Genomic DNA, 13,907 nt, shown 5'->3' with positions numbered 1-13,907 from the left:
TAAGGTACATAAACTTGACCCTGATACGCTACAACCATTCGGTAGGGAACCAACACAACTAAAAATTAATCCTTCAAGTGATAAAGCTTTCACAATTACAAAAGAAATTTCTCGGAAAGCCACCGTAAAGTTTATTACCAAATGTTGTCAACCTTTTATAATTGCTGAACAAGAATCTTTTGTTGAATTTACTAGTACTATTCAACCTGGTTTTCACAATATTTCTGGGCACACACTTAAGAAATATTGTTTTGATATATATACAGAATATAAAGAAACACTAAAATTGCATCTTTCAAATATTTCTTGTAGAGTTAGTTTGACAACTGATATTTAGAATAATTTAAAATATGAATCATATCTTGTTGTTACATGTCATTTGATTGACGAAACTTGGACTATGCAAAAAAGAATTTTAGCGCTAGATCATTTAGAATCGTCTCACAACGCATACACTATAGCTAAATATGTTTTAAATGTTGTTAAGATTTATGAAATACAAAATAAAATAATGTCGATAACGTTAGATAATGTGAGTGTCAATATTCTAGAAATTAAATATTTTAAAGATTAACTAAAACCAATTTTAGAAGGTAATTTGCTTCATGTTTGATGTGCGTGTCATATTATCAATTTATGTGTTAAATGTGCCTATGATAAGCAAATGTACACTTTAATAGAAAAATTCAAATTATGTGGTAAATTATTATGTGAAAGAAGATATGGACGTAACTGGAAAACACTAGTCGAATAAACCGGAATTAAATTTAAAAAATTTCCTCTTCCTATTGAAACTAGAAGGAATTATTTATATCACTTGCTTCATACTTTATTACGTTTTTAAGATTTAGTTAATCCATATTATAATAATATTGCGATACAATCTTAAATGTTAACCGACGATGATTGGAATATTTTGAGTAAATGTGTTTCTTTGTTAGAAATTTTTAAAGAAGCGACCGAAAAATTTTCTGGCATTAACTACCCTACTTCAATCATGTTTCTACCTTTGCTTTTCAATATGTTTTTATAAATTTATTGAATTCGTGATTTTGTTTCACATATGGAAAACAAATTTTTAAAATATTGAGAAATTATCCCAATTGTGCATGGTTTAGCAACATTACTTGATCCTACTCAAAATCAAGGAGGATTAGACGTGTTTTTTGAATATTATGCTAAATTTCTTCGGAATAATGTTGACGATCAAAAGAAGTCAATCATGCATTCTCTCCAAGAATTGTTTGATTTGTATGCTAGTGAACAATGTGATGAACCGAGTGCACAGCCGGAGGAGATGCCGACATATAAAAGCAAAATTGGAGCACTGAACTTATTCAAAGTTTGAAACGACAAAAAAATCAAAGGAAAATCGGTTAAAACAACCAATTACAATGAGATCCAAATTTATCTAAGCCAATATATTGAGACCACGGATAATTTTGATGTTCTTGATTGGTGGAAAGTAAATTCTAAACTTTATCCAGTGTTAGCTGCAATTTCAAGAGATGTCCTACCCATTCAAAGTTCAAGTGTTGCTTCCGAATCAGCATTTTCAGTATGTGGAATGATCATTGGTGAACAAAGAACTAATTTAAAGCCAGAAACACTTTCCATGCTAACATGCCTACAAGATTGGTTTGTAGCAGGAAAAAGAATAGGACCTCTGGCGCGATCGACGATTCAAAGCTCAAGCTCCGACGAAGATCCAGAATATTCAAAATATATTTTAATAAATCGTGATGAATTTTCGATGTTCAATTGTAAAAATAAATTTTTAAGTTATTTTTTATATTATTTTAATGTAATCACAATTATTTGCAATCAAAATACTAAATAAAAAATTGTCCATTAATATTACTAATTTTAATTATATGGTAAAATATAATAAATTAGAGTTCGGAATCGGTTTGACTCGAACCGGAACCGGTAGGAACCAGTCCGAAACTGGTTCGATGGAACCGATAATCATGCCTAATTACATTGGGTGATTTGATTATTGTGTGGATTATTTTGGGATTGATAACCTAGATTAAATTAGGATGCATGCTCTACCTAGTTGGATTTAAGGGTTTGAATTGCATGAAATGAGAATTTTAAGTGTCTAATTGTAATAACAAATAATATGAGGACCTAAGTGCAAAAAAAATTCAAAATTCTAAGGACTATTTTCGAATTTCCTGAATTTTTGGGATTAAAATCTTAGTTTTGAGGATTTTCAGATTGAATGAGGCTAAAATTCGAAAATTTTATGGGGACAAAGAGGCAAATTTCGACAAATTGTAGGGCCAAATTTAATTTTTGAAAACTTTACGGGCCAAATTTTAATTTCTGAAAATTTTGGGTATTTAATTCAAAACATTCGACGAACACTTAGGTTAAATCAGCAATTTTTGAGGATTTAGGGTTAATGGCCATTAGGAAAATTTCTTAAGTTTCAATGCGAATGGATTTGATGGTATGTTTTGTCGCATGAAGGTTATATATTTCAGATGTAGTCACGTATGCATTGCTGAACTCCAGAGCTACACATTCATTTATATCTGAATCTTCGACTAGAAATCATAACAGTGGCGATGGATTCAGGATTCAGAGTATCGATTCCATTCGGGGATTAATGTTTACCTCCCAGATAGTGAAGACATTGGAGCTTCGGTTACAGAAAAATGGAGTGCAGGCAGACTTGATTGTGCTACTGTTGCCTGAGTTTGATATTATTCTGGGCATGGACTGGCTTTTTTTTAACGGAGCTGTCATAGATTTTCGACGAAGGTCACTATATGTCTGACCGCCCAGCGGTAAGCCATTTATATTTCAGGTAGCCAGATATCAGCAGATGCCGCACATCATTTATTGCATCTATGTGAGGAATCTCAAGAGGAGAGGCTGCCAGGCGTTTTTGGCCAACAATGTGACAGTGTCAGAGCCAGTCTATGAGCAGAATTATCCGACTCACGACCTCGGGCTAGCGGCAGTGGTATTCGCCTTGAATATTTGGAGACATTATTTGTATGGGGATAAGTGCAGGATTTTCACTGACCACAAGAGCCTGAAGTATTTCTTCACACAGAAAGAGCTGAATATGAGACAGCGGAGGAGGCTAGAGCTAGTAAAGGATTATGACTGCGACATTAGCTACAATCAGGGTAAGGCTAATGTAGATGCAGATGCCTTGAGCAGAAAAATTGCAGTGATCACTCAGTTGTCAGTATAGAGACTGTTTCAGGTAGAGATTCAGCGGTTTGAGCTTGCAGTTTATGCCAGGGGCATCTCCCCTAATCTTTCTACCTTGACAGTGCAGTCGACACTGAGGGACAGAATTCGGGCAGGGCAGGACAGGCTTCTGATGAGCAGTTACAGAAGTGGATACAGAGGGATGAGGCTAAGGACCGGAGGTTGTATACAGTTGTGGATCATATGTCAGATATATAGACCGACTATTGGTTCCTAGCTGTGATTCCTGAAAGCAGATATCTTGAGCGAGTCCCACAGCACCCTATACTCCATCCATCCAGGGTGTACTGAGATTTATAAGGATCTTCAGTCTCTTTACTGGTGGCCGGGCATAAAGCAGGATATTCTATGTTTCATCCTCGAGTGTTTGACATGTCAGCAGGTTAAGGCCGAGCATCAGAGACCTGCAGGGAAGCTGAGACCACTCCCTATTCCTGAGTGGAAATGAGAGAACATTACGATGGACTTTGTGACAGGGCTTCCGAGGACGACTGGTGGGTATAATGCCATTTGGGTGATAGTCGATGGGCTCACTGAATCAGCACACTTTTTACTTTCACCATTACTCAGTAAGCAGAGCTGTACATCAGAGAGATAGTCAGGCTGCATGAGATTCCAATGTGCCTAGTTTCAGACAGGGATTCGAGATTCACGTCTACTTTCTGGAAGAGTCTGCATCAGCCATTGGGTACTAAGCTGATATTCAGTACTTCCTTCCATCCTCAGATCGACAGACAGTTAGAGAGCGTGATTCAGATATTTGGGGATCTGCTCAGAGCTTTTGTGATCGACTTCCAGGGCATTTGGGAGCCGAAATTACCTCATGTGGAGTTCACGTATACGAGGCATTATACGGGAGGAAGTGCGGGTCTCCAGTGTATTGGGGCGAGGTAGGAGATAGGGCAGATACATGACCGGATATTTTCATTCAGACTACAGAGTTAGTGGTCAAGATCCGAGACAGGATGAAGACCGCTAGAGCTGGTAGAAGAGTTACGCAGATCAACGGTGCAGAGATCTTGAGTTCTCCAAAGGAGATCATGTGTTTGTGAAGGTCGCACCTATGAAGGATGTGATGAAATTTGGGAAATAAGGGAAGCTCGATCCTAGATTCCTTGGGCGTTCGAGATCCTATAGAGAGTTGGGACACTCGCATACAAAGTTTCTTTACCGCCGAATCTGGCAGGAGTTCATAACGTGTTCCATGTCTCTATGCTGCGGAAGTACATGTCGAATCTTTCGCATATGCTGAACTATGAGCCACTTCAGCTGACATCGAACATGTCTTTCGAGAAGATACCAACACAGATTTTGTGGGGCCCTTAACTCCAAATAGTTATTACAATACAATCTGATTAGGGTTAATTAATTACAGCTGGAAAATGAGTTTAGATTTTCTTTATAATGAGCCCAAGTCATTTTATTTGAATACTGAAAATAGTATTTCATCTCATATCATAAACATGCCCACACATAATCAAAGCCAATCATATACAAACAACTCATATCCTCGGGACATGCCCTGGTATATAGATACATATACATATATACTGGGAAACAAAACATAAAATCTCATCCCAAACTGTGACTCCCTCCAGAAGTACCCTCTCCGCCTCCTGATAACCTGGAGTACCTGCCATTGTCCACACACAAAGACAACAACAGCCCCCCTTGGGGGTGAGCAAAGCTCCGTATGGAACAACCATCATATATACAACAAGTATCTAAACAATTATATATGGTATGCAATGCATGTATGTCGTGGAGGTATCAGGTAATATGCCCATCCACTGAGCACATGTCAGAATCAAAAGAATCGCTATCAAATCAATGCTCGAGCTGGCACACTGGCCTCAATAAGGGATACTTGTATGATAGCGTCGACAAAGCGCCATCAAATCCCAAATCTCAAATCAATCGTCGGGGCCACAAATGTCTATGTTTTAAGGGTCATGTGATATCAAACATAGCATTGTGTTAACAAACCCCAGAATCCAATCAAATCATATCAGAGTATCCAAGGATCATAGCTCAACGTGCATGTCATGTATCGATGTACGCATCAAACGATGTGTGTTAACAAAACATTTATTTTATACATCGATATTCAAATCTCAATATCATGTATGCCACATAAACTCAACAAATAAGGCATATAGACATGTATTCCCATTCCAATCAATCAAACCAATCCAACATATATCATATAATACAGATATCTGTCGTATGTTACCCGGTCGCAACATACCTCAACTTCTTCGTTTCCAGTTGATGTAGCCTGAAGATATCGGTATAATACTTTATCTACATCAATAACATACTCATTCCAATCAATAACATACTCCAAAATCATTAATATGTGTTTCAAATATCGTTTGAAACTCCAAAATTCATATCAAATCCAAGTCATATCATAATTCAATTCCGACTTCGAATATAAGTTTTATTGTCGGTTATTCTACTACATATATAGATCTCGACTTCAAATACATGCTATTCCAGCACCTAAATAAGTAAAGTGCTGAAACTAATAAAAAAACTTATCTCAAAAGAACGCTCTCTACACGAAGATTCCGAATATATAATTTGTTTCAAGTTTGGACAACGTTTCGATATAGTTTTTAGGAATAGAACTCGAATTCTCTTTTCTCTTTTTCCTTTCCTCTCGGTTACTTCATGTTCTTTCTCTGTTATTTCCTATTCTTATTAATCATGATTCCAATAAACTAATCTGATAGGATCGATTAACGTGTCAAGGGTGTTTAGAAGGTGGGTTGAATAAACACTCACAATATAAAACTGATCTTTTCGAATTTTGAGTTCAGTTTGGTGACAAAATGATTCTCGGAATCTTGTTGGTCAATGACAATCAGTTAAACTGAAATAGTTGCGGAAGCTAACTGACTGAAAGATAGAATACAAAACTAAAATGAAATACGCAAGGGTTGTTTCTGGATGTTCGGAGAATTCAATTACTCCTACGTCATCCCCTTCTATCCCAAGGATAGGATTTCCACTAAAAGACTTTGATCGAATACAAGATTTGTATTGACCCACTTCAGTTTGGACTTATCACTGCCAAGACTGAAACTCTTAGTATTACAAAGTGTTCTCAGTACGTAACTAATCTTAGCACTATCGAATTTATCAATTTTTACAAAGTGCTAGTGAGCTCAGATTGTAGCCTTGACTTCTACGAATAAATCAAGTAAGAGTGAGCTATGATTTTTGGCAGAGTAACAGCAAGCTTTGAATAGATTAATTCTGTTGTTTTCTTCAGGTTTTTCTTCTGTCATATTTATAATCTTGTCTTCCAACGGTAACTTGAGATATTTTTTTTGAATCTTTGTATCTGTTGATTGCCACTTCATCATTCCTTGGGCATTGTTTGATTCATTTATTGTAATGCGGCGTCTTAATTTCTTTAGCCGAAATGCGTTGTTCTAAGCTGTATTGATTGAAGTGCGACTTTGCAATCTTCTATGTCTCTTTGTCGGTTGAATGTTCTTTCCCAAGACATGTTTAGTTGAAGTATGAATGTATCAACTGATCAGTTTTCTTTATTGAATCAACTGATTTCAGTTGTCAAGTCCAGTTTACTTCGATCAGTTGCTGATGAGGAGAACAACTGAATTTTCAGTTGCGTAGATTCAGTTGCTGAGTTCAGTTGCTGATTTCAGTTTGCTTGATCAGTTGGTTCGTATTTTCAGTTGGTTCATATTTTGTCAAACTCCAGAATTTAGTTTCCAACAATTTCCCCCTTTATGGTGTTTGAAAAAACTTAGCAAATAATAACTGAACGTCTGAACTCATTGTAGATAAAATAAGAGATTGAATTTCTTGAACTGATAGAAGTCTTGAATTAATATCAGCTGAATCTAATAATCTGATTAACTGTTTTTATCAAGATGGTTTCTTCTGTTGTTTCTGAAGATGCTCTTTGATTTCTTCCCTCTTTTTGTCAAACTCATCCATCTTCATAGATAATCTTCGAACGTCAGTGGAAAGAATTTTGACATCTGAGGAGATACTTCAGACAGCAATTTGTAAGGAGGTCTGCAGCAGTTCCATTTTATTAGAAACAAAAGTTTCCAATCGCTCAACTCGTTTGCTGATTATATCTTGAGTTGTAAATAGACTTTGATCTAGACCTCTGTTATTTTTCATCTCATCCACAGTTTGGGTTAGAGACTCCATGTTGGCTTGGATGGCTTTCAGTTTTGTTGTATCAAATTCAATCGAGGAATCCAATTTGACAGTATGAGAAAATTGTGTGGATTGAATTTTCTTGATTTCTGTAAGCATCTGCTGCATATTGTGCTGCATATTCTGTATTTCCTCAAGGACAAGATCCATATCTGTGGATGGAAGAGGAGGTGACTGATCAGATGTTCTTGGTTCATGTGAGACTTGATCAAAGACCACCATGGTCCTATCAGATGGTATCATATCAGGAACAGTCTGTGCTGGAACATCTGTTTCCGTCACTGTGACTTGGACTGGAAGAGATGAGGGTTGATGTTGATCAGCAATTGGCCTTTCCTGCTGAATCAGATATGCAGTAAGAGGGTCATGAACTGATACATTTGTTTGATAGTCCTCTGTTATTCGTGTTGGTTCATCAGTTGGTGAAATTAGCAAAGCTTCCATATTCTCAGCAGTCTGTTGAATTGGTGATTGATGAGGCACCATTGTTTGCTCCTTCTGTTCAGAATCAGCAGGCTGAACTGGTGTTTTTGTTGAGATAGGAACCTCTTGTCTAATTTGATCAGTTGAATGATCAACTTCTTCAGGAATAGATTATGTCACCACTGCTTGAATAATTTCATCGATGTTGGCAAAATTCAACTCAGCTTCAGAGTACAGCTGATGTTCCACAACAGATGATTGTGGCACATCCTCAACTGTTTCTTCAGTTGTAACAATAGTTTGTTCTGAGAGTGGCTCTTTCTGCTGAGAGGAGGGCTATTCTCCTTCTTCTTCAGAGGCTTCATCAGGAAGAACTAACTCCTGATCCATTTCCCACATTTTGATCTGAGCTTGCAGGCTGGTACGATCTGTATCTAGCTGAGTGATCACAGCTCGATCATTGTAATCAGTTGATTGGTGGGAATGTAGTTGGCTTTCAATTCTTCAAGCAGTTGAGATAGCTTCTTAGCTCGAATTTGGTCAAAAAAATAGGTTTTTCTCTCCAAAGCCTGAACAATTGTGGCAGCTTTGACCACTTTGAGGACAATTGCTTCAAGTTTGATAAATTTGTTCAGCTGGGATTTCTTTTTCAGTTGCTTAGCAAAAATTTGAGTTATGTAGGCATTCCAGGCATCATAGGATTGAAGTTTTGATGCTGCAAAATTATTAACCTGTTCCCAAACAAGGTCAATATGAGTTTGAATGGAATTGGATGGCCTGGGCTCTTCAATTAATTTGCCCTTGCCTTTTCAGTACTGGGGATATGAGGAATTTCCAATCCAGTGCGAGTGGTATCCACCATTTCTGTAATCTTTATTCCTTTGGTTCTGGCAGGTGCGAGAACAGTAGGACGATTGATATGGATTAAAGGAGCTTTGATCCTAACTGTTTCTTTTGTTGCATCAGTTGAGATTTCTGGTGGGATGAACTTTAGGGGAACTGCTGTGATAGGTTGTTGGGTATTCGAGGATGTCAACCTTTCAGTAGGAATAGATTCTGCTAGTGGCTGGTAATTTTGCCCTTTGTGTTATTGGTTGCTTTGCAATTTTTGGAGAGGGCGTCTTCTAAGAATCAGATTCACTAATAATAAATTTTCTTTTAACTACCTTCAGTTGAGCCAATGTTTTGGCCTGTTTAACTGCATTGGGAGCAGCCTGTTGCGCCCCAATCTCCGTCTTGATCTTCACAAACTGATCAAGAGAGATGTCGATTTTGGTTTTGGGTGGCAGAACATTCTTCCCATGACAAATTTTTAATTTAGATAGTCGCTCGGAATCATCAGCCACCAATCCTTTGACTTTCATCAAATAGCTTAGCGGCACTGCAAATCCTTTAGATTGCTTGGTGGAGGAGAACATATTTTTCAAGATACTGAAAATGAGTTGCTTCCAGTTGAATTTTCTTTCAGTCATAATAACTGTAATAGCTTGAAATTTTTCCAAAGTAAGGCAGCAAATGATCCTGCCTTGGCCAATAGCCCTTTGGCTACGATATCAGCCAGCAACTGAACATCATGCTTCAGTTTCTTCTTAGGATCGGAAACTTTAATTTTCCGTCCATCAGCAGAGAGTGTAGTTTGCATTTCTTCAATATCTGATGCTTTAACATCAGTAAGTTGTACTAATCCATTAGAAGGTAATGAAAAGATTTCTCCGAAAGAATTTTCAGAAATGGTCACCAACTGATCATTGACAAAGGAAATAATACTTCCATCAGGATTGATATATCCATTTGAGTAGAAATCCTGGAGTTCTTTTGGGTAAATTTCCTGCGAGGCTCTGCCCAAAAACATCCTGAGACCAGCAGATTCAATCTTCAGAAATACATTCTTAACATTAGCTTCTTGAACTGATAAAACTGAGTCAAAGTCAATATCTATAGCGTTCATTGTGTGAGCTGGAATTTGATTCGCCATTGCTGAGAGTAAGGAAACCTGAAATTTTGCGAAGTATAAGTTTTGAGTGTATGAGTTTGTTCTGAGAGATGATGTACGCGTAAGAAAGAAAACTGAATCGAAGTGGGGAATCATTTATATGTATGTGACTGTTTAAATTCTGGTCACGTGTCAGTTCATTAAAAATTTGAGTAAAAATGTGTGTACGTGTGTTGTAAGCGTGTGTGGAAGAAATGAACGATTTAAAATAGGCCACGTTACGAAATTGCAGTCACATCAGTTGATTTGGAATATAATAAGTTTTTAATTTGTTAACTTATGTGAGAAGATTTGTAAAATTTCCAGGCTGAACAATGAGTTGGGAAACTAATTCATTTCAGTTGAAAATTTACAAAAAGTTGTCTTCTCAATTAACCTCTTAAAAACTGATATTCCCCCTTAATCGGTGCATAAAATAATTAAAGCGAATAAATTTAAAGGTCAGAAAGATTATTGTTTGCTAAACCGTTGACGGCCCTTCAGCTTCCATGATATTTGGCTATAAATAGAAGTAACACGGTTAGTTCCAGTCATATTGGTGAAAATATTCAAGATAAAAAAAATGACAGATGCGAGTAGCTCGAGTGCTTCGCCATTTTCTTTGGAGGCTAGGAAAGCTGTCATAAAAGATGAAGTCTTCTATGAGAGTCTTCACTACTAGGAAAAAACTACAGAAGCTTGAGTTCTTGTATAATACTGGAGAGGCTACTACTCCAGAATTGATGGCAGAGTTGAGAGAAAAGCGGGAGCACTTGAACATAGCTGTGTGGGTGGATGTCTTTAAGGAGGGTCATATCTATCAGTTAATGCTTCGGAAGGAGCTGAACATTCTCAATCACATAGCTGTTTCTCATAGCTTTCTTAAGACATCTACCTCTGCTTTATCCACTTGGTTGAAGATGTGGATAATTGATATAGAGGAAAAATATGATGATGTAATTCGTGCAAATGTGTATGGTTGAATGAAATATTTATCTAAGATTAATCTTGTTTTTCTCTTCCCTGCAAATGATAATTTTCATCAGCTGTTATATATGAATTGCGAATTTGAACTTATGAAAGACTAACTGATATAAGTTGACTATGAACTGAAGTCAGTTAAGCATTAAGTAATAGATGATAAACTGATATCAGTTGATAATTAACAGCTGATAAAATAAAAATCTGGGTAAAATAGGAAAAACGCTTCAGTTGACTTGAGACTCTTTGGTTTCTTCAACATTTAATGTCACCTGTCTATAAATAAGACGAGAGAGATAAAATGTGAGACAATGACAGTTCAATATGTCCGACTCAAGTAATTCTGATGCTTGCAGCAGTACGCACGTTCATGTTACTGAACAATCAAGGCTTTATTTCGATGAGTTGAAGAAGAAGATTGAAGAATATGTTTTCAAGAAAGTGATGTCAACATGGTTCAAAATTTATGATTTGTAGAGGATAAGCAGTAGTGGTGCTGCTCCTACTCGTGCTCAAGCAGCAACCGCAAGAAAATATATTGATCGTTTTGAAGTCAGGCATGTTACAGACCTGATTGATGACAATGTTTTATTGCAAGCAATTCTTTGGAAGGAGTGGTATGTGATTGAAATGATTTCTACAACTGAATCATTTTATAGAATCCGAATTTATGAGTTGAATAATTGGATTAGGGAATGGCAGGATTCAGTTGGTTCTGAAATATCTTTTGTAAGATGGAAACGATTTTATTCTTAATAAAGTAACATTTTTTATTTGTTGTTGTGTTCTTATTTTCTGCAAATAATTTTACTAGTAAAACAGCATCAAAAATAATTTTAAGACAAGTCAATTAAAAACCAAGAATATTGCGAAAGTGAGAAAACTTAATCTCGGGTAATGGTTTGGTGAAGATGTCAGCTGCTTGTTGCTCAGTTGAGATATACTCCAGTCTAATGTCCTTCTTCAAAGCATGATCTCTAATGAAGTGATGCCTGACATCTATATGATTGGTCCTTGAGTGAAGAACTGGATTATAAGTGATGGCAATTGTACTCGTGTTGTCACAAAATATGGGCGATTCATTTGTAATTACTCCATAACCTCTCAGCTGTTGCTGGATCCAGATCAGTGAGCACAACAACTACCAGCAGCAATATATTCTACTTCAGTTGTTGAGGTAGCTATGGATGTCTGCTTTTTGCTGAACCAGGAGATCAGTCTGTCTCCAAGAAACTGACATGAAACACTTGTACTTTTTCGATCAAGTTTACATCCTGCATAATCTGCATCTGAATAGCCAACTAAATTGAAAGATGAGTCTTTAGAATACCATAACCCAACATTTTGTGAACTCTTAAGATATTTTAAAATTCTTTTAGCAGCTGAGAAATGTGATTTCTTAGGATTTTCTTGAAATCTAGCACACATACAGACAGCAAATACAATATCAGGGCGACTGGCAGTTAGGTACAACAATGAACCTATTAAGCCTCGATATAATGTTGCCTCAACTGATATCCCCCCTTGATCACTGTCCAATTTTACGGATGAGCTCATGGGAGTATTTGCAGCTGAACATGACTCCATGCCAAATTTCTTCAGCAGCTCCTTTGTATATTTAGTCTGACTGATGAATGTACCAGTCTCCAGTTGCTTCACTTGCAGTCCAAGAAAGAATGTCAGTTCACCCATCATGCTCATTTCGAATTTTTCCTGCATCAACTTAGCAAATTTCTCACATAATTTGGGGTTATTTGACCCAAATATGATATCGTCAACATAAATTTGAACAAGTAAAATGTGATTATTCTTGGAAAATTTGAACAAGGTCTTATCAATTGATCCAACAGAAAAATTATGATCAGTTAGAAATTTTGAAAGAGTTTCGTACCAAGCTCTGGGAGCTTGTTTAAGACCATATAAAGCTTTGTTCAAATGATATACATGATCAGGAAAATTGTGATTTACAAAACCTGGGGGTTGTTCAACATATACTTCCTCTTGTAGTTGACCGCTCAGGAATGCACTTTTGACATCCATTTGATAGACTTTGAAGTTCTTGAATGAAGCATATGCAAGGAATATTCTGATAGCTTCCAGTCTTGCAACTGATGCATATGTTTCATCATAATCAATTTCTTCTTCTTGCCTATATCCTTGTGCTACTAATCTTGCTTTATTGCGCACAACTGAACCATCCTCGTTCAGTTTGTTCCGGTACACCCATTTTGTACCTATAATAGTTTTTGAAAGTGGTCTTGGGACTAAGTTCCAGACATTGTTATGAGTGAACTGATTTACCTCCTCTTGCATTGCATTTACCCAGTTATGATCAGCAAGAGCTTCATCAGTTTTCTTCGGTTCTAATTGTGAAACAAAAGCTGAATAGATAAATAAATTTAGCATTTGATTGCGAGTTCTTACTGGATTAGATGGATTTCCTTTTACCAATTCAGGTGGATGTGATTTTTTCCATCTGTACTCAGTATTTGTTGTATCAGTAATTTCTTCAGTTGGTAACTGAATGTCATCAGTTTGCTCTATCAACTGATTATTAGGAATGGCTTCTGGTTCAGCTGATTGATCTAGCACTTCTGGTTCGGGTGTTTGGAGGTTGTTTTGATTTATGTGATTGTCTCCTTCATCATTTTCCTCCAAACTAATATCTGTAAATCGATCAACTAGCTCAACTTGATCAGTTGGCTTATCAGTTAGTTCAGTTTCATCGAAATCAACATGAGCAGATTGAAATATTCCTTCTGAAGATTTAGCATCAAACGTTTTTAAGTAATTTTTACCATTATCAAGAATAAAACATCTGCAGCCGAATATTTTGAAATAAGTAATTATACTTTTTCTTCCATGTCAGATCTCATATGGTGTTTTCATATGATTTTTATTAATCATTGATCTGTTCTGAGTGTAATACGCATTGTTTACTGCCTCTGCCCAAAATCTTTGAGAAATACCAGAATCAGCAAGCATCGTTCTAGCAGCTTCTTTAGGAGTCTGATTTCTTCTCTCAGCTACACCATTTTGCTGAGGAGTTCTAGCTGCTGAGAGCTCATGCTTAATTCCAGCAATTTCTAAA

This window comes from Primulina eburnea, chromosome 9 (assembly GCF_022965805.1).
Source record: "Primulina eburnea isolate SZY01 chromosome 9, ASM2296580v1, whole genome shotgun sequence".
NCBI lineage: Eukaryota > Viridiplantae > Streptophyta > Magnoliopsida > Lamiales > Gesneriaceae > Primulina > Primulina eburnea.
The sequence above is the reverse complement of the archived record's forward strand: the minus strand, read 5'-3'. Positions refer to the sequence as shown.